We start from the raw sequence: 21,773 nt of genomic DNA, 5'->3' as shown, positions 1-21,773 counted from the left end.
AAGTGTTGTATGTCAGCATTTCCATACTGTATTGGTTGAAGGAGTCCCAAAGGGAATCCAGATTCAAGGGTAGGGCACATAGGTCCTACCTCTTCAGGGGAAATCTATCAAAGAATTAGTGACCATTTTTTACAGTGGCCATACTGCATGATGGACACTTGTGCCTCAGTGCTTCCTTCAGGCCTGCTGTGTCTGCAGTCTCCATCCACGCAGATTTCTGCACAGGCGAGTTCATTGTCATTTCCAATGGACATTCCTCAGTCAGCCATTGTATTAGTTTCTAACTTATTGGCTTAAAACAATACAAATTTCTCCTTTTATAATTCTAGGGATCAGAAGTCTGCTTCCCTCTTATAAGAACCCTTGTGATTATGTTGAACCCACCTGGATACTCCAGGATAATCTCCCCATCTCAAGATCCTTGATTTATTTGCATCTACAAAGTCCCTTTTGCCATGTAAAGTAATACATTCACAGGTTCTGGGGATTGGAATGTGAACATCTTTGGAGGGTTGTTACCCTGCCTACCACCGCTGTGTTTCGTGAAGCAATGGATCACTTGTCTTTATAACCCTGTGATTATCATGTACTGCTTTGTAATGTAGATCTTATGATTTGTTGGCCAAAGGGAAACTCTTAAACAAACCAGATGCAATATCCGTTTCTTATAGCTTCTGAAATTGTTATTAAAAGTTAGATTTTATTATTCATCCCATGACTGTCAGCTTAATCTTGCCTTTAGCTAGCTTGGTACAACTTCTAATTGTCAGGCTTTTGTGAAAGAGTCCTGATCTGATTTTCTAATTCTTAACAGCAAAATTCTATGACAATTATCCTTCCCAGGCTTTAGCCCAGTACCTGACACAGAGTAAATTTTCAAATAATGTGTGTCGAATAAATTGAATCTCTGTATTGTTGATGAAAATATTGGGTATGAATTCTCTTCCTCAGGTGGCGCCTTTAAGTTGCAAATAATAATCCATTAAAAATAAAGTGTTTTCTTGACAGAGGGTTTGCTCTCTGAGCACAATCATTTGGTTAGTGGAATTGTGGGATGGTGTTTGTTATGCTGGCTCGTGTTGTGTTAAGATAAAAGAGATTTCTAGACAACTGGCAGCGATCTGACACTGACCTCCTTCTGAACTAGGAATTTTTATACTTCTGTATCACAAATGATAAAACTCACCACATATCAAAGGACTTTTCCCAATAGTGTGTTTATTAAAGGAAAGGAGGTATAAATATCTCAGCTAACTACAGTAGAGTTCTGATATTCACCTTCAGTTTCTCTTCACTAAAACCCTTGGCCAGGTCTGGCTAAAGTAAATGCTCCTATTCTGATTTTGTATCTTCATTTTCTTGCCCTTGATTGAACAGGGTGGCCAATTCCTGTCTCAACCCGTGCTGAGTCATGTCCCAGTACTCACTTTTTCGTATGAGAACTGATAGGTGAATTGCAGGAAACTTTTGTTTTCTATCTGCCAGTACTCAGTTATAAATTCACATCACAATGTCTACATCAGTGATGGTTCTATAGCTATTTCCACTTGCTAATGGGGAGATACATGTAAAAATGGAAACAGAAATAGAAGGCTCCACATTAATTTTCCCTTTGGAAAAAGTATGCCCATTCTCTGCCTGCACAGAAGGGTTTCATACATCAACTTAATGTTTAGCAGAAACAAACAAATAACTTTTAGGCTGAGTTCTTTCTGATAAATGACCCTCTCAAAGCTAACAACCCTCATAATTTTTATGCACTTGCCCCATTTCAAAGTCACCATCTTATGTTGGTCTCTGAGTGGTTATAAAAGCTACTTTTCCTTGAATACTGGATTTCCAACAGGTCAGGCAACTGGCCATGCCTAGTGAAGTTCCACGGGGCTGAACAACAGTGGGAAGTTTCTCACTGGAAATTTCAGGAGATGCAAAAATGGGAGTCTTTAACAGAGAGCCAAGAACCTGCTAGAAAGCTAAAGTCTAAGAAACTGGAAGAATCCAAAGGGCGTCCTGAATGTCAAAGCTAGAAGCAGGTATAAGTACAGAGCCAGGAACCTAAGAAAGAGAGAGATGGGAAGAAATGGAAATGGGTGGAAAAGAGTAAATGGAGAGTATTCTGGAGCAAAGACTTAGAACAGGAGCTACTATCCATAGTTCGCTTTTACATGCTGTCAAGAGCCATGCATGGGGTGGAGTTTGGAGAGTTGTTCAGTGTTCAGGTTATTCCCCATTTGCCCTTCCATATCCATTCTCTAGCTTTTTTTCCCTGATTTGAACCCCTTTAGATTCCATTATCCAAGTTCTCTTACTATATGTTTTCCAGTTGGGTTTGGCCAGCGGAAGGTTCCAGGAAGAGATCTGAGAGCAGGAGGAGAGGGAGATCAGTGTATTTATTCGTGCCAACACCCACCCTACTGAGTTGCAGATTGGCAGCGGTTGAGTTCTACTGGACCCTTGGCTCCTGCTTAGTGGCTCTTTCCAACAGCTGCAGGTATCACTGGGTTCCTACAATTTTGCTTTCCCGCTTGCCCCCTCAGGCCTAAGTATAATAGTAGCTTCCCACCCTTACTAGCTCCAAGGTGCTTCACCATCCATTGCCGGTTCTTATTTCCCTGCCGTCATCTCTGTAGATATTCCCTTCTTCAAAATTCCATTTGGGTGTGCCTTCTGTTTCCTGTTGCTGAAACCCCAACTGATAGTCAGTGAAATGGATATTTACTAGAGTTGGCAAAAATTCTAAACGTTTCTGAGTGGTGTTGCTATCAGTTATGTAAGTTTGTATTCTGTGCTGTAAGTCACCCTTTCATGTGACTTGTGATTCAGGAAGAAAATGCTTTGTTCCTGCCTTTTAGTGGCTTATGGTCTGCCAAGATTACAAGACTGAGCACACGAAATAGCATAACACCGTGAAGGAATTGCTATAGTGTTGGGAAATGTAATGGGAGAATGGAAAAATTACCCAAGTTCATTTGGGGTTTTCAGGAAAATTCTCTATTGGCAACATGAAGAAGGAATCACTCCCGGATCGATGACCGATTGTCTCCCCTTAACTCTGTGAAGACAAAGATATCCTTTTCTCCCCAGCAGACATCTAAGCAAAGATATCTTTATCATGTAAGCCCTTCCTGAATCAAGCTTATCTTTGGTCAGGTTCCCCAGAGCAGAGACTGAGATGAGAATTCAGGTAGAAGCTCTTTATGAAGGAGGTCCTCCTAGGAGAAACCAGTAAGTGAGTGGGGCAAACAAGACAAGAAAGGGGAAGAAGCCAAGGGTTTGAATTCTGGTGATATCCCAGCCTCAGCTTAATCCCAAAGGGAGCTCAGAAGTATCAATTGCATATCAGAGTTGTTTCCCTTGTGACAAGGGAAGGAGGAGCCTTCGTATTTCCGTACCAGTTAGTTATTGCTTATGAGCTGCCCAGGGTGGGAGGGTGGGAGAGCAATGTAAGCCTCCCAATAGATCCAGCGAAGTGGATTCAGTAGCCCAAGGGTAGGTCTCTGAAGACAGTGGCAGGTGAGAGTAGTTAGGAGACAAGCAAGCGGATGCTAAGGAATGGATAGATAGAACCCACAGGGGTGAATCTAGGGAATCCGACCAGAGCACCAGCACGATCTACTACATGCCCTTCCAGAAGCACATCTGCAGCTATTTAACACAGTTAGGCAAAATCCTGGGGCAAAACAAATAAGCACAACTTTCTTCATATGTACATTTTTAGGTTCTGGAGGCTTTGGAAGAGATCTGGAGTGATGCTTTGTCTCTAAGGTAACCAACGGGATCCCAGGATACCAGATTTTCTGTGCTAAAACACAGATGGTCCTGTGTAACCTGGGACGGTTGGTCACTCTACCTGTGACTCTACCTGAAATGCCCCTCAGTGAAGAACTCTCAGGTTATCTCACCGAAGATGTAACCCAAGCAGAGCCAGTTAAGTACAGGAAGGTTGCAAACCTCCCCTGATGTAGCACTCAGTGGTTTCTAGGGCTGCACAGAGTCTAGAAATCTGGGAAGAAACTGAGTCTCAACAAGGGATGTGGGGACTGCAGAAGAGGAGGGAGAGGGCTTCAACTCTGGATTATGGTTGGTATAATCCAGGTATGGCAATGGCTTTTACAACCCAAAGCAGCAAGAAGGGCCCTTCTCAAGATGCACTTCTGAGGAAGACCTTGGTTCCCTAGGATAGGAGAGGGTGCTAAGATTCTCTAGAGTCTCATAGTAGTGGGACTAGCTCAGGCTCAGGACTCTCCATTGACCTTTCCTGAGAGGTTTCTCCCAGATAAAATTTCCAGACTAGTGCTTTCATGCTCCTTATTCTTCAGGGAGGAGGCAAAGGAAAAGATGTTTGACGTGAGTTTGAATTTTCTTAAAGTGTTACTGTGAATTCTATTGATGTGTTAATAAATTTCCATTTAGCAATATTCTTGTTTAGCTTTATTTCAAGTCGAATGTGAATGATGATGAGTAATAACACTTCAAATTACATCAATTTTCTATATGAGAAAATATGCCATGTTCATGACATTTTTGTTTTTCTAAAAAGGAATCAAAAGGTGATTCATGACTACAGCTTTTAACTTATGTATGGGTTGAACATTTTTCTAAAGAATGTTGTCGTGATGATTTCACCTTGGGTAAGCGGAAAGGGTTTCAGAGTGAGGGTTGTGAGTTATTGAATTAGAGATCAGTTTGTATGCAGGTGTCAATTGTAACTGTAAGAATCTTCTGAATTTAATGATTCCCAGAGCTAGAATGACGGTTCTTAATTCTAACTGCATGTGAAAAATATTTAAGGAGCTTTAAAATAATTCCAATATCTGGACCCCACTCAACACCAGTGAAATCTGAATTTCTGGGAGTGGAGTCCGAGCAGGCAGGCTTCAGGGGCCCATGACATATGCAGTTCCATGGGGCCTTGCACTTACAAGGGCCTGACCTCACCCACTTGTCCTGTCTCAATGGACAGTTGCAGGCAGTCAAGCCATGTGAGCCTTGAGGGAAGCGTCAACCATCACATCTCCTACATACAGCCTTAGGACCCAGGCTTAAGCAAATAGGGATGGGCACTGCCTTTTTCTTGGTCCACTGCTCTTCAAATCAACAGGCTGAGAAGTCGGCTTACTTTGTGCCCTTTGCATCAGTGAGGTAGGAGAACCACCATTAGTTTCTCCTTTCAGCCAGGTACCCAGTGAGGTCTTGAAACCGTGTGAGACCCTTAGCGAGTCATCCACTAGTAGAAGTCTCTGAGCCCTAGACACCAAAAGGAGTGACCCAGAGGCTAGAGAGAAAAGTAGGCAGAAAACCCAAAGTCCTAAGTGCTTTTCCTTATTGTCCTCACTCTCCAGAGTGGCCCTTGCTGAATCTTGTGTTCTTTGAGTCACAGACTCCCTTTCGCATCTTTATCATTGGAACACTTGGGCTACTGCACAGAAACCAGGGGAGGACCAAATGATGAAAAAGAAAGGTCTTGGGTGGACAAGTCCTATGATTCAAAACTGATCAGGTTTATCTTTGTTAATATATTCAGAAATAAAAATTGAGCTGATGAAGAGAAAAAGAACACAGAGCACTCATCATGAATGTTATTCTTCACATTGTACACTATCTTTCCTTATTAAGTCTTTGCTTCAATAAAATAAAAATAGTCAAAAAATGAACTGGCTTTCCTATCAAGAAACGGGAGAATGCTTTGAACATTCTTCAGTTCTATTCAGTGAAATATATGAAGCTATAATGTTTGCATCAATCACTCTTTCAGAAAATATTAATTGAGCACTTACACTGTGCCAGACACTGTTGTAGGTGCAGGGGCTCCAGCAGTAAACAAGACCGACAAAAATCCCTGCCCTTAGGGAATGCATATTCTAGTGGGGAGACGCAGACAATAAAAATGAGTAAGATATAAAGGATGTTTGATGGAAACAGATGCTACAGAGAAATATAAAGCAGGAAATGGAGCTGCTGGAGGTTGAAGGTCCATAGGGGTTGGGGGTTCAGGTAATATCTAAATGATCACCTTGGTCTTGGGCACTGGGGAAGTTTTATCCTCACTACTGGCTGGGATTGGCTACCACTACCCTAGAGAGCCAGAGAATGTTTCTTCCCTGGGACCCAACTGCTGGGTGGCACTTCCAGAGATGGAGTCGGCCACCGTATTTATACCATCAAGTAGGTTTAGCGGTTGATGGAATTCTCGTGCATTGTAAAGATGAGCGACCTTTACTGAGGATATCATAACAAAAATACCATGAGTAGGGCTTTCCTGGTGGCACAGTGGTTAAGAATCCGCCTGCCAATGCAGGGGACACGGGTTCAAGCCCTGCTCCAGGAAGATCCCACATGCCACGGAGCAACTAAGCCCGTGCGCTGCAACTACTGAGCCTGAGCTCTGGAGCCTGCGAGCCACAATTACTGAGCCCGTGTGCCACAACTACTGAAGCCCGCGCGCCTAGAGCCCGTGCTCCGCAACAAGAGAAGCCACCGCAATGAGAAGCCCGCACACAGCAATAAAGAGTAGCCCTCCCTCCCCGCAACTAGAGAAAGCCTGCACGCAGCAACGAAGACCCAATGCAGCCAAAAAATAAATAAAACATAAATAAATTTATTTAAAAAAAAATACCATGAGTAGACTACCAACATTTTAGACTTTTCTTCATGAGCCCAATTTTTACAAAAGCTAATATAAAATTTGTTTTCATTCTATTGTAACACTGTGATTCAATGGGTGGGCTATAGTAGAATTACACCTGCACATTTTCATGAAGAAATAAATCCGTGGGGCCTTAAGCAGCTCCTGACTGTTTCAAACATTTTCAAAAGGTTTTAGAGCCTAGGTATCAAGATTCAATAACAGACACACAGAGAATTATTCCAGCTTTCCTTTCTTCAGAAAATTGACACTTTCCTTTCTATTTCTCCCAGGCACTTCTGACTAAAGACCGACTCTATTCATCTTCAAGTGGTGCACACTTCTCTCAAAAGTACTGGGTTCTCTTTTATGGATAATATACGAAGGGGGAGGATTTCTGATACTGACTGTGGCTTTATATTGATATCTGTCCGAGGCATTCATTTCAAAATGAGTTCCTCACTAGCAGTGGCAGCTCCGGCGTTTCTATCCGGGAAGGACACGGGAGCTGCATCTAAGTGGAATTTGGAGGTGTGGGCAGGCAATGGGATTTGTGCTGCGGCTTGCTTGATGTTGCATTCTCATATCAAATACATTATTTTTATTCAGCTTAGGTATTTTAGGGGGCTGGCTGGAGAGGGGGTGAGAGCTGGTGGAGGTTATTAGAGAGGATGAAAGCCCCCTGCCTCACCTCCTCACCACAAATGCTTACCAGACTGGGATGAGTAAAGAGAAAAAGCTCCTAGCTGACCTTTCACTCCTATGTCCCATGTCACCATCAGAGTCAGGTCTGGGACTTCTACATAGAGCTCTGAAATTAAGTTCGTCTTGGACTCTCCTTTTCTTCCTCTTCTCCATCTCTCCTCTACCCACCCTACCCAATCCTTCATCTAGTTCCATCTAATCTCTGCTTCTCAGTTCAACTTGGCAAATATTTATGGAGGATACTCTATGAGCTCAGCATTCGACTAGGCAATGGGGGGAATATAATGATGAACTGATAAGCATACAAGTTGGGAACTGACAAGAGTTTAGTCCGGGAACTCTTCCAGACCTATTTACATCTTAATTTGGGATTACTGAAGACCAAAAGTTTTAAGATAAAGGGTGGAAGCTATTTTAACCCAACAACTGGAGGTGGAATTGATTCAGTGGGGTGCATTGGGTGTTGGGGGGGGGCGCCATGTGTGCAGAGGACCCTATCCTGCACCTTTTAAAGTCATACCACCTATGTATCATGTAATCTCAAAAGAAGAGAAAAATCTCCAAGATTCTTTGAACAGGTTAAGATTCTGTGACTTCATGATTCTCAGCTGTAGCCGAGTCCCATCTTGGAGGAGCAATTAGATTAGGTACATTCTCAAGATTCCTTTCAGCTCCTGGATAATTCTACCCTGCTGTCGTCCTTCATGTATTGAGATGACTCTGCCTTTCATTCTTCTTTTTTTTAATTCTTTTTTTCATTTTTAATTTTATTTATTTTTGGCTGTATTGGGTCTTTGTTGCTGTGCGTGGGCTTTCTCTAGCTGCGGTGAGCAAGGGCTACTCTTTTTTTTTTAAAAGGGGCTACTCTTTGTTGCAGTGCGCAGGCTTCTCATTGCTGGGGCTTCTCTTGTTGCGGAGCACAGGCTCTAGACGTGCAGGCTTCAGTAGTTGTGGCTCGTGGGCTCAGTAGTTGTGGCTCACGGGCTCTAGAGCGCAGGCTCAGTAGTTGTGGCACACGGGCTTAGCTGCTCCACGGCACGTGGGATCTCCCCGGACAAGGGCTCGAACCTGTGTCCCCTGCATTGGCAGGCAGATTCTTAACCACTGCACCACCAGGGAAGCCCTGCCTTTCACTCTTGAACATTCTACACTTGAACATTTCCCCCGTGCTGGGTACGGAAGATGATGGGCTGGCATTACCAGGAGTTAATCATTCCCTGGTGTATTGCTTTCCTAGGGCTGCAGTAACAAAGTACCACGAACTAGATGGCTGAAAACAACATAAGTTTATTGTTTCACAGCTCTGGAGGCTAGAAGTCTAAAATCAAGGTGTTGGCAGGGCCTCTATGGGAGGATACTTTCTTGCCTCTTCCAGCTTCTTTGGCTTGTGGGAACATAACTCTGTCTCTGCCTCCATCTTCACATGGCCGACTTCCCTCTGGGCCTGTGTCTTTTCTTCTCCTCCAGCAAAATCACCAGTTGTATTGGACTAACGACCCACCCTACTCCAGAATGACTTCATCTTAACTTACATCTTAATTACATCTGTAAAACCCTATTTCCAAATTAGGTCACATTCACAGGCACCATGGGTTAGGATTTCAACATATTTTTGGGTGGACACAATTCCACGCACAACATCTGGTGACCAACAATGTTTGTCCATGCCTAGGAATAAGGCTTTGATTGGCAGCCATGAAACAGACCAAAACAAAATGGTCCGTGGGGTAGGAAACCATGATCTGACTAGCCTGATGTGCTAATCAGTTGTGCTAACCAGTCCTAAATGTATTTACCCTATCACACCGGCTGTAACACCTTCTTTCTTTCTCTTCCTTCCTCCCTCCCTCCCTTTTTCCTTCCTTTCTTTTCTTTCTTTCATCATGGAATGATATGGTTAAATATTTGGTGCTGTGAAATTTATGGGAAGATCTGGATCAGAAAAAGGTACTTTCCTGTGAGTAAGGTAAATACTGAGGAAATACTGAGGTACTCATCAGTTTATCACATACCCCCATACCATAAGAGAGAGCTTACCTAGGGTTTTGTAACTGAAGGATCTGTTACAAGTATTCAGGTTTATATTTAGCTTTGAATTATACACACACACACACACACACACACACACACACACACACATCCACATACACACACACACATATTTTTAAGTAACTTAGCTGACAGCATCAACATTTCATTCTGAGCATTCCGTGGGTGGTATTGTCTCTATCACCATTGTCTTGTGAGATAACTGGTCACATATTTCCCCAGCACAAGGAGACCAATTAAAGTAATTGGCATTCTGCAAATTTGAAACAATGCCTTGCTCACTAATCCCGATCAGCCAAAGTGAAGAAACTTAGTTCATGCTTTTCTTAGAGCCAGAATAGGAAATTTTGGCAAAAAGAGCTGTCCCATCATCTTCCCTTCTCCTGTAAATCATCTCCAGGTCTGCAATTCTCAGTTATCATAGGAAAGAAAGGAGAGAAGGCCATGCACTAGGCTCAGGCTCACGATAAATTATAACACAGCCCAAAGAGTAAGTGAACAAAAATTATTAAAATAATCATCAGGAGAAACTTTCTCTAGAGGGGTTATAAAGCTCTTTATACGGGTGAGGATCAGAATGGGAGATGCCAATAGGATTAAGCTCTTACAACGAACTTATTTTTTGTTTTAACCTCACTGTTTTGAATTTGGACTGGTCATTGGAACTCCTTCTCCTTGACTCTACATGGGATGTTCAGATCTGTCCTTATCAATGTCACAAAAATACTTTTGAAAACAAGTGGAGGGTGACACAGGATTCCCTGGAGACATCATGAGTGTCCAGATGCACTTTCTTATTGAAAGATCAGTGAAAAATTCTCAATAGCCCAGGAACTAAAAGGGAAACGTGACATGTAATGGTGTAATGATGTTTGGTCAGTGGAGCAAGAGATTTGTAGCCGTGAAAGAAAATACAGATAAAGTTATTTGGATTATGCTTTTTATACATCTCTTAGCATAATTTGGGCTTAGAAAGGATCTCAATTGTGATTTTGTTGGCTTAGTTTTGACCTGAACAAAACGGATTTGCTGGTTTTGTTTCTCCTTTTTATTCAAATGGGACACACCCTCCTGGTTTTGAGAAATCTGATCGTTATCTCTTAGTTAGAACCAGGCCTGATGAAATACTCTTTCCAGTTTTGGATGTTTGATCATGCTGGATTCCTACCAAAAACCTCAGGGGAGACTTGAGGGATAAAGATGACTGTCAAGTGAGCTATGGATTAGGGTCTGATTCTTTGGTAGAAGTTCAATGAAAATAGTTTCGGCAAAGGTAGATTCAATAAGGCAGACAAAAATGCTTTGGGGAATAAGCAAGGCAAAGCAAACACACAGGAACTCATTAAAGCAGCAGCCAATGAGCAATTCACAACCAATATCTGATATATAATTTAAGACCCAAAGGTTACTTAATATCAACTCTATTGCAACACACAAGCACAGAAAAATCTGGCTGGCAATTGTTCTTGAGCTTGCCTTAGCTGTTTTTATTTCACGCAAGTGTTTCTCCGGAGGCACAAAAAAAATGTAAGAGTAAAATCGGATTTATCAGAGGCATTTACTTGGATTAATTAGGTAATAAAAGCATTTTCAAATTGCTAATTTACTAAGCAATGCCACTGGAATGCTGAATTACTTTACTTTTATTATGATGATCAAAAGAGATAAATGCAGGCCTGGCCACAAAACCAAAGCAGAGGGAAGAGAGGCAGCAGTCATTCTTTGCATAATTACTGGTATTTGTCATCCTTGCCTTGAAAAGGGGATCATCAGGTTTTCTAAAGACTGTTTTCTTTGCTTCAGAGCCTCTTCTTCAGCATGCTGTTTATCATCAACGTTGTCCTCATTTACCCAGCAACAAATGCACGACGAATATGCTTTTCATTAGTCAATTTAATGAATTTAATTTTGGTTCAAAATGTTAATTAAAAAGTGTGCATTTCATTGTTATAAGGATAAAACTGAAAAAAAACTCTTGGTTCTCAAGTGTTAGGTTAAATGACTAAAAGCAGAATTGAAAAACAGGGTTAATCAGTATGAAATTTAGTGTTGTGAGCCTAAGGTTGATTTTGATCATCAATTATAATTAATTTCCTATCCCTTTAAGAAAACAAAGGCTCAAGAACCATGGTATCTACAGCTTTGTTTACATTTAAGGAGACATTTTTGAAGAAAACAAGTGTAAGAGGAAACAAAGTTTGCCGCAAAGAGAAAAGCCCTAAAGAAAAAGCTGCTATCCATCACTAGAAAATGAATACGAATTGTATTATTTCTTGGCTTTAAAAAAAAATCTGTTCTTTGCCAAATCTAACAATGTTGCCAACCTGGAAGAAAAAGGATCCATTTTTTTTACATAACCACATTTAATAATTTCCATGAAACTGACATTTTAGAACTATGGCAAAAAGCCAAATTAAAACTTTTGGGTTCCTAATCCCTAAATCCCGAGCTCGTTTTCTTAAGAAATACCTACGATACACTTTAAAAAGAACCCAATTAATAATTACATTGGGCTTAAATAACGCATACACACTGGATCTGCTTCTGGAAAACACAGCTGTTCTGTTATTTATATTTGGCTATTTTTAAAAATCAGAGATGTGGCCATATATATATATATATAAAGTAACTTTTTTAAAAAAACAGTGAATCTGTTGTCTTCTACATCATTACATTTGAAAAAAGCCCCTACAACCAATTAGCTTGGAAATCTCATATTCATGCTTCTGAATGTTGCTGCGGTGGTAACAAGGAAAGCAGCACATCCAGGTATTTAATGTATCAGAAACAAGGCACAGGCAGCAACTTGTATCCCGCGGCAGTTGACATGCTAATTTCTTCGCCTCCTCTCTCGCGCACACTCCACCCCCCTTCCCCCCAAGACACGAGGTACCCTCTGGGCCGTGGAAGGTGCCTCGCGGGGAGTGAAGAGACACCGGAAGAGCGAGGGCAGAGCGCGCGGTGCCCACGCCCTTGGCCGCTGGGTGAGTGCGGGCGGCCGCCGCGGGCTGGGGGAGAGGGGAGCGGGGTAGGAACGCGGGGTGGAGGCGGAACCCCTCCACCCTCCTTCGCCCGGGACTGGGGATCTGCGGCAGGAGGCGCGGGGCCCGCAGCCCCCGGCTGGGCCCGGGCGAGGATGGGCGGGCGGGGGGCGGAGCGCTGCGCTGCGCTGCGCGGGGCGGCGGGAAAGGGGCGGGGAGGACAGCTCTGGCTCGGGCGGGCTGAAGGACGGTGGCAGAACCTGCGGACTAGGTGGGAGGTTCAACCTCACGGAGGAAGGGGAGCGAGGACCGCCGCTGCCGAGGAGCGAGGAGACGTTTGGAGGCCGAGGGTCAGGCCGCCGCCACCTCCTCCAGCAGTGGACACGGCGGAGACGGCGCAGCCGGCGGGCGCACCGGCCGCAACGGCCACCCTGCGCGCAGGTGGGCAACCCCGCTGCGCTCTGTCCCCTCCTGGGCCGCCACGGGCCGGATGCCCTCCCTTCCCGGCCGCTGAGCTCAGGGACGAGGGCTGGACAAGTCCGGGGGCCGGAGGAAGGTGCACGGCCCCTCAGGGTGCACGCTTGTGCGCGCGCGCTGTGCTAGGTGGGGAAGAGGCGCGGAAAAGCTGCGTCCCTCGGGAGTCACTCCCTCGGGGTTCGCGGTCCCCATCCCACCCCCTCCTGACGAGCTGACCCCCCGAGCGGCTTCGGAGGACTGCGACCCCCTTCCCCTGCCCGCAGTCTCGGTGGTGCGTGCAGTTCGCCCCCCTCTTCCCAATCCACACCCAGCATCCATCAGGACGCCCCTGCTTGGGGCCCGCGGGACTGTAGGAACCTTGGGAGAAGAGAGTGGTGGCAGGACCAGGCGGGGCGTGTGCGGGGAAGGCAGGAGTTGCTCGAGTATTGTCTGCCGGGGCGGGTGCCTGAGCCCGCGCGCTCCCTAGCCCTTTCAGGGCCAGAGGTGGAGGTGGGGGTGTGTGGATGGGGGGACGGGGGAGGGAGAGCGGGTTTGCCGAACTTCTCTCCGAAGGCTGACTGTGTACATGCACTTGGCGCCTTGTGCAGGTTTGGACGAGGGTTTCAAGGAGGCACGTGGGAGCAGGACTGGTGGCTGGTGGGCCCCCCAAAGAGCCTCTTGGGATGGCCCAGCGCGCCTTTGGGGTTGGGAAGGAAGGGAGAGTGTGAGTGTGTGTGAATGTCCGTCCTACGGAGGAGGAGGAGGAGAGTGGATCAAGGAGACTTGATTTTCATGGATTTGCTGCAGTTCCTTAAACCAGACCAGACTTTCGGGGCATTAAAGTGAATCACCGGTAAGTAGGGACGGGTCCCTGGTGGGGCTAAAAAAGGCCCCGGGGTTTGCCGGGTAGCGGGCTCGGCGGGCCTGCTTGCTGTGTGGCTTCTGGCGCTGTCTCGCCTAGGGGTGGGGGTGGGGATGGGAGCGGGGAGGGGGTAGGGAGTGGTGCCTGTGTCTTTGGCTTAAGGTGCTGGAGCTGGGGCACTTGTCCTGGATAGACTGTGGGACCAGGAGGAGGCAAAAAGCTGTGCGGTGCCGTCTGTTATTCTCAATTAACTCTGGAATCTCAGTGTCTGTCTGTCTGTCTCTCTGTCCTCTCTCTGTGTTCTCTCTCTCAGACACACACGCACACACACACACAAACACACACACACTTCACACTACAGACCCTGGCGTAGTCTGCTTGTCTGTCTGCCTCTGTCTGTCACACACATCCACACCACACACACACCCTGGTTCGGTCTGTTATTCTAAATCAACTCCGGGATCTCAGTGTGTGTGTGTGTGTGTGTGTGTGTGTGTGTGTGTGTGTCTGTCTCTCACGCACACCACACACAGACACATCCCTCTCGTCCCATGGCTGCTTTGACTGATAGTTGCTCATGGATTTTATTCGTTACTTGTTCTGCTCATGGATTTTTATTATTCTTTTTTTTAAGAAAAAAGACCTACCTGTATGAAAATCTGTGGGGTGTCAGAAAGACCTTTCAGCACTCACCCACATTCAAATCAAGAATAGGGCTTTAGGATGAAAATACCCCACCTAACTGTTTTAGATTGGACAAAGCTCTAGTTGGTGTTAGAATTAACATTATTATTTTAAATAGACATTTTACAACCATGCGACAGAGTAATCTTTGCCTGGATCTCTCCCTCTCTCTTTTCTTTGCGGTAATTTACAGAATTCTTAATTACCCAATTAACAAAGTGGTCAAGTTGTCTTCTAATATTAAAAGACAGGTCTTGAAATGGTTGTAGGGTTGGCATGAGAATGGGTTCTGTGACTTCATCTCTTCCTTTAGTGAACTGATCAGAGTGGTGTTGATCTAAGACTTATGTATGGTTCGATTTCTAAATAATTTATCAAACCGTTGGGGGAGAGGGACTCCTTACAAATTTTCCACACAGAAGAGAGAGAACACTTTTATCTCTTGGAGCAAATATTTTGCCACTTTCCCTTCAATTGTCCCTGTTAGATGCCTAGAAAAGATGCATGGTTGATGAATAAATACATGGCTTATTTCTCTTTTATGTCTACAGGTGGCAGTGTAGAAGCCAAGATGGGAGCTTCTAGAAGTGCTTTCGGAAAAATAAGACTGAACCCGAGTAAGCAAGCACAGGGACCTGAAAAACCACAGGTATGTAGAACAATTAATCCACCTATCTGGCTTTAAAATTATTGCATTCCAGTATCTTGACATTTATATCGACTTTTAAGAAGTGAAATGTACTTTGAGGTCTTCTCAAAGGAGAAAACAAGTGTATTCTATTGCAGACGATGTATTTAAATAAAAATACTGCACGTCATTATACTGCGTTACTTTTTACTGCTCTAAAAATGAGGCATTGTGTTTCCCATTGTGACCACGTGGCTTTGCATTTAACCAGTTGTTGCTTGATGCTTGCTTTTAAAAACACTTTTCCTGAAACTGTATAAAACTGCAAATTGTTCTGAATAATTTAATTTGGGACACTGTTACCCAAGCCACCCTACTGAGTCGACATAATAGTATCTGCTTTTTATAAAAACTGTGTCTCACTGTTGACTTGACATCTCACTTATCAGAATACCGATGCATTAGGCTGCTGCTTCTTTTTTTTTTTTTTTGGCTGCACCGGGTGGCATGTGGGAATCTTAGTTCCCAGACCAGAGAATGAACCCGTGCCCCCTGCAGTGGAAGGTCAGAGTCCGAACCACTGGACTGCCAGGGAATTCCCTAGGCTGCTTCTTTTAAACCAGCCCTTCTGTTTTTAACCAGCTTGTCATTTTTCTCCTCCTACCTTGCTGCTTTTCCAAGCCCAATATGTAACAGGTACCTTCATAATTCACCCACTTGACTCAACTAATGACAGGTTTAATATGGGATCAAAGACAGTCAAGTTCTCAAGTTCAGAAAGTTTTTCACTGTGACACAATTCAAAAGAATTTGCCTTTGGTCATCATTAAAATATAAGGTTTTGCATATTAAGGCCCTTTTTCAACCACTGGGTATGTTATGAGTGGTAGAGGAAGTGGGTATGGGGGTGGGGGAAGTTCACCTTTGTGGATTTTAATTTTCTTTCCTTAGATTTGTGGGCCATAGCTAATGATGCTTTCACGGGGAAGCTAAAGTTATTATCATATTGGATGTACAAGGAGCAGGCATCAAAATGGCTGTTAAAGAGGATGAAGCTTTCTCTTTCCTTAGGGGGTGTATGCTTTCATCCAATGCCAGAATGCGGAGATATCTTGATTTTTGACATTCTGCCTTTATGGCTGAGGAGGGATTTGTTTAGCCCCTGCCAATGAGGGTGTAAAACAAAGTCAGATGCTGTTCTTGAAGCTTAAAAAGATCAAATTGGACACTTACCAGTAGAAAGCAAATCGGGAGCTCTGACTCAAAAAGTATAGACTAAACTAAAGACTGGAAGGTTGTTTACTGGAAAGATCCCATGGGTATGGAGTGGCTTCAGGAAAGCTCTTGGACATTTAGGAACACATAAATTTGCACTGCGTGGGACTTAGATTCATTATCTGACTCTAAACTGGGAAGTAACTAATCATCGCTCAGTGTGGCTAAGAGGAATAGGGTCTAATCTTCTAAGTCAGAAAGGAAAGGAGCAAAGATGAGATTTTATTCCTTTTCGGAATGATAGCATTCTCATTATAGAGACATCAGGTGCTTTAGAGATATTTTATTTTCGAGGTATAACATACATACAATAAAGTGTGTAAAATGCATTAATCTGAAGTGTACTGCTCAATGAATTTTTACATGTGTATATGCCCGTGGGACCACCACCCAGGTCAAGACATAGAACATTTACAGCACCCCAGAAGATGTCCTTCTCTTTCCCCTTCTGGTCAGTTTTCATCCCACTTCCAACCTGAAGGTGACCACATGGTGATTTTGTTTTCACATTGTAGTTTTTGTTAAACTCCATCCACTCGTTTTGTTAGTTGCTAAGCTCCGTATAAATAGAATCATATAGAAGGGACTCGTGTGTGTGTGTGTGTGTGTGTGTGTGTGTGTGTGTGTGTATATCTTCTTTCATATAACATAATGTCTTTGCGATTCATCCATGTTACTGTATTAGTAGTTCATTCCAGTCTATTGTTGAGTAGTATATCCGTTGTATGGATAAACCACAATTTGTTTATCCATTTTCCTGTTGGATTTTTGGATTGTTTCCAGCGTGTGGCTAATATGAATAAAGCAGCTATGAATATTCTGGCTTATGATTTTTGGTGCACACGCTCACTCATTTCTTTTGAGCATATACCTTGGAGTGGAATTGTCAGATCACAGGGTAGGCTTATATTTAGCTTTAGTAGATATTGTCAAATGATTTTCCAAGATGGTTGTACCAATTTAAATTCGACCAAGAGTTCCAGTTGCTCCACATTTTCACCAACACTTGGTTTTTTTTTGGCTTTTTAAATTTTAGCTACTTTTGTGGGGGCATAGTGGTATCTCCTTGAGGGTTTTTAAAATTATGGTAAAATATACATAAAATTTACCATTGTAACCATTAAAAAATGTACAGTTAGTGGTGTCAAGTACATTTACTTTGTTGTGTAACCATCACCACCATCCATCTCCAGAACTCTTTTCATCTTGCAAAACTGAAACTGTACCCATTAAATGTTTTGTAACCAGCTTATTTCATTAGCATAATATCCTTAAGATTCATTCATGTTGTAGCATGTGTCAAAATTTCCTTTCTTTTTATGGCTAAATAATGTTCCATTGTATGAATATACACCACATTTTATTTCTCCATTTGTCTGTTGGTGGACACTTGGGTCGCTGCCGCCTTTTGGCTATCGTTGTGAATAATGCTGCTAAGAACATGGGTGTACAGATATTTCTTTGAGACCCTGCTTTTATTTTGGGGGGTACATACCCAGCAGTGGAATTGCTGGATCATATGGTGATTCTGTTTTAATTTTTTGAGGAACCACCATACTGTTTTCTATAGACATTGCACCATTTTACATTCCCAACAGTGTATAAGGGTTTCAGTTTCTCCATACCCTTGCCACCACTTGTTATTTATTTATTTTTTGATAGAAGCCATCCTAATGGGTGTGAGGTGGTCCTTAAGGTCTTAATTTATGTTTCCTGATGAGTAATGTTGTTAAATGCCATTTCACATACTTATTGGCATTTGGATATCTTTTTGTGAAAGTCCTGCTAAAATCTTTTGCCCAGTTTTGAATTGGATTGATTTTTTTCTTATTTCTTTGTCAAAGTTCTTTTGTATTCTACACATGGGTCCTTTGTCAGATACATGTATTACAGACATTTTCTCCCAGTCTGGCTTGCCTTTTCATTGTCTTCACAGTATCTTTTGATGATTTTTAATGAATCCAATTATCAGTTTTTTTTTTCTTTCATGGCTATTGCTTTTTATGTTCTATTTATGAAATCTTTGCCTACTTTGGGGTTATTTTTAAAAACTTCCTTTCTAGTTACTGACAATATATAAAGGCAATCTGTTTGGAAGATGCAATAAATTAACCAGAAGCAGATTTCAAAAAAGTACCCTAAGAATGAAAGTTAATGATGTTCTTTGCTGCAGCAGGTGCCAGAAGGGGTTTGAAAAAAAGTGTGTTTTTCAGTAAAATACATGGACACAGATGCTCTTACTCAAGCGGCTCCTGTTGCCATCTCCTCCGACCCCCGCACTGATTATGACCTCAGGGCCCCTCTAAAGTGGGAGGAACCCTAGGGAAGAGCCCCGTGGATGACTTGGCTAGGGGAAAGAATGTGGCAAAAGGGATGGTTTTCTATTTTTCCTTAATTGGTAATCCATACTTTCTGAGCGATCCTTCCTCTCCTCTCTTCCATCCCCGAGGAGGGTTGCTGCTGTTTGGTGCTGCTTCTTTCCTTTGCCTCTGAAATATCCATGTCCCTGGGGATTCTGCCATTCATTAGCTTTTGCTCTTCTCCAGCTCCATCTTTTCCCTGAAGGCCCTGTGTTCACATTCACTCTCCTGTCTTGAGCTGGCCCTCTCCTCCTAACCTGTGTTCTGAAGACTCCCCAGGTCTTTATCACCTGTTCCCACCACCCGTTCCTCAGCATAAGGTCCAGATCTGTATCCTTCTCTGCCTCCTGGACATTTCCCACTGGGTATCCCACAGGTGCCTTTCTTTCTTCCTCCCTCCCTCCCTTCTTTCCTTCCTTCCTTCCTTTTTAATTGAAGTATAGTTGATTTACAACCACAGGTGCCTTTCTAAAAAACCTGTGGTGTTCCTTTCCAGTCCACTCTTCTGCTTTTATACCTTAATGAATGTATTTGCTATTAATCTAGGATCCCAAAGTAGAAACCTTGGCACTGTCTCTGATCCTCCCATGCAACTTATATCACCCTCATAGCCCATATTTAGGTGGTTGTCAAGGCTGCTGGATCCTTCTCCTGTCTCTGAAACATCTTTCAGAGGCATCTTCTCTTCCCTATATTTGCTACCTCGTGGTTCAGGTCTCCTTGAGGATTGTAATAATAGCCTCCCAATTCATCTCCCTGATTCTTACTCTTGCCTCTAATCCCCCACTTGTCATCAGCTTTCGTTTCCTAAAACACAGATTTAATCACGTCATTTCCCACTTAAAAAATGATGTGTAACTCTCCATGCCTACAAGAGGCATTCAGATCCCGTAGCATGATTTACAGTATGACACCCTTCATTATTTGCCTTCAACCTGCTTTTCCTGCTCTGTCATCTGCCATTTCCTCCCCACACTCCATCTGTCTTAAACTGTTTTCCATTCCTAGAACATTCCTTGAGCTCTTTTCCTGCATATGTGCTTTTGCACATGCTGTTTCTTCTACTTCTGATGTACATTCCTGTCCGCTGGTGACTTACTGGTTTTTCATTAAAAACCAGCTCAAATGTGACCTCTTCTTTGACTGAGCCTTTGTATCCTCTAAGTAGACCTTGTTATTCACAGTTAGGGGAATGACTCCATAATTGCAGGCACTATCGCAGATTAATCTTTCTACCCCCAGAGCACTACTTCAAATATAGAAGGTGTTTAACAAATGTTCACTGAATGAATAATTCATGAAGAAGCTATTCCTTACTATATCAGTTAGCTTTGGCTGCTCAACAAACCACCACAGTATTGGCTTGGTTAGTGGTTTAAAACAACCAGCATTTAGTTAGTTCTTGATTCCGTGGGTTGGCAATTTGGGCAGGACCCACCTGGGCAGTTCTTTGGATCTGGGCAGGTTTTTTGCTGGGCGGGTTGGGGGCTGGATCTGTTTTCTAATCTTTAACCAGGCTAGTGTGGCCTTGTTAACACTGTGGGTGGCAGAGTTCTAAGAGAGGGTGCGGAGGCATGCAAGACTTCTTGAGGATTAGGCTTGCAACTGGCACAAGGTGGTTCCCTCTGAATTCTGTTATCTGAAACAAGTCACAAAGCCAGCCCTGATTCAGGAGGTGGGGAAATAGATTCCCTCTCTTGAGGGAGGAGATGCAGTCATGCTGCAAGGAGCACAGATAGAGGAGAATAATTGCAGTCATTTTTACACTTACCTAGGAGCAGGAATATGAGATTAGACCAGGCTTGGTCCAGAGGGCTGATTACACGTAGGTCCCCAGTAGGGAAAATAGTTTTGACCCTGACAAATTGCGTCTGTTTGCATCTAAGATGAGCCTAACCAAGATGGTCCATTGGTTCCTAGCATCCTCCTTTGGCTCTCCCCTCAAGTCCTCTCTCCTTATCCTTTTTTATCCAAAGCATGTTTAAGACGGCCCCAGTTTCCTTTTGGTAGTGATGAAGTACCATTGTTGCTGTGGGATGGGGACGTTGCTCTTCAGTCCTGGTGAAAGGAGAAACGTCTGTCCTCCTCCTTCATTCTGGAACCTGTTGTAGATACCCTTGGGCATTGGGGAACCTTCTCATTATGGAGCACCGTTGAGTATTTGCCATTGATTTGTCTCTAGTATCTGATTTAAGAGGCATTTTTGGAAAAGGAGAATGTCAGGAAGTGAAAAGAGATCTGATTGATTGAGGCTGTTCATCCGTGTTCTCCCTCACCATGTGTGAAAATTGAAGCTGTCGTCCTACTGAGAAACAGTAGTAGTAGTTTACCCAATCTTAATGTTTGTGTGCTTTTCCAGCTGCTACAAACTATTCAGAGTGGAAACATGAATTTAAAAGTTTCTGATTTACTACCTATTAAAGGATCCTTTTTAAGGACCAGAGTTCATTAGGAGGAAGTATTGTTCCAATATACAGGTAGTAGATTAGTTGAAACATACGTGAAGTGACCCCAATTTTCCAGAGATAATATAGTAACCATGGATAGATTTGAGTTTTTCCAGAACTTTATTTTAGCACACATCTGTGTGTTTTAAGAGAGCTGTTTGAAGTATTTAAAGAAAACATAAACATTTTACCTCATTCAAGCTTATTTCTACTAATCCTAGAGATACAAATGAACTATTAAGTGACCAAAAAGCCTAAAGGAATAGGAAGCACTTCAAGGGCCTTAAGACCCCCTCTGGCCTCTTTGTGAACTCTCATGTGTTTTCCTCCTGCCTTGTGCCACTTCTAGATTGGCCATTGACACAGAGGCATGAAAAATCCACAACTCGAGTAATCCTCTGTCAAAATAACAGGTGTGCTACTATTTATGAAAATAGGACTTTCACTTATGTTAAAAAATATCTTCTAGAAGTTTTTCTCTTATGGCATGCTTTACCTTTTATTTTTCAGAGAACAGAAGATTTAGTTCACATCTCACTTATTTATAGATCAGTTTCTTATTGAATCTCTGTATTGCATTTGCTACTTACTTAAAATGACAACATCAATTCAAGTGGCCACAGTTTTTTTAGAAGACCATGACAATTTTGAGTTAGAATAATCAGTATTTTTATCTGTTAATAATTTATAAAATCAAGGAA

At 43.1% G+C, this 21,773-nt stretch overlaps 1 long non-coding RNA gene across 3 annotated transcripts in view; it reads left to right on the top strand.

Moving 5' to 3' along the window:
* The first annotated feature begins 12,587 nt into the window (after positions 1–12,587).
* Positions 12,588–21,773, top strand: part of LOC309652637 — a 153,431-nt gene continuing 144,245 nt past the window's right edge. For 2 of the 3 annotated variants that reach the window (XR_014258828.1, XR_014258830.1), the window contains exons 1-2: positions 12,588–12,801; positions 14,914–15,011. This is a non-coding gene — a long non-coding RNA (uncharacterized lncRNA). Of the gene's footprint in view, positions 12,802–13,424; positions 13,670–14,913; positions 15,012–21,773 lie in introns of all 3 variants that reach the window. The other variant, XR_014258829.1, reaches the window with a different exon arrangement.

This window comes from Balaenoptera physalus (genome assembly GCF_965194825.1).
Source record: "Balaenoptera physalus genome assembly, chromosome: X".
Classification (NCBI taxonomy): Eukaryota; Metazoa; Chordata; class Mammalia; order Artiodactyla; family Balaenopteridae; genus Balaenoptera; species Balaenoptera physalus.
The sequence above is the reverse complement of the archived record's forward strand: the minus strand, read 5'-3'. Positions and strand labels throughout refer to the sequence as shown.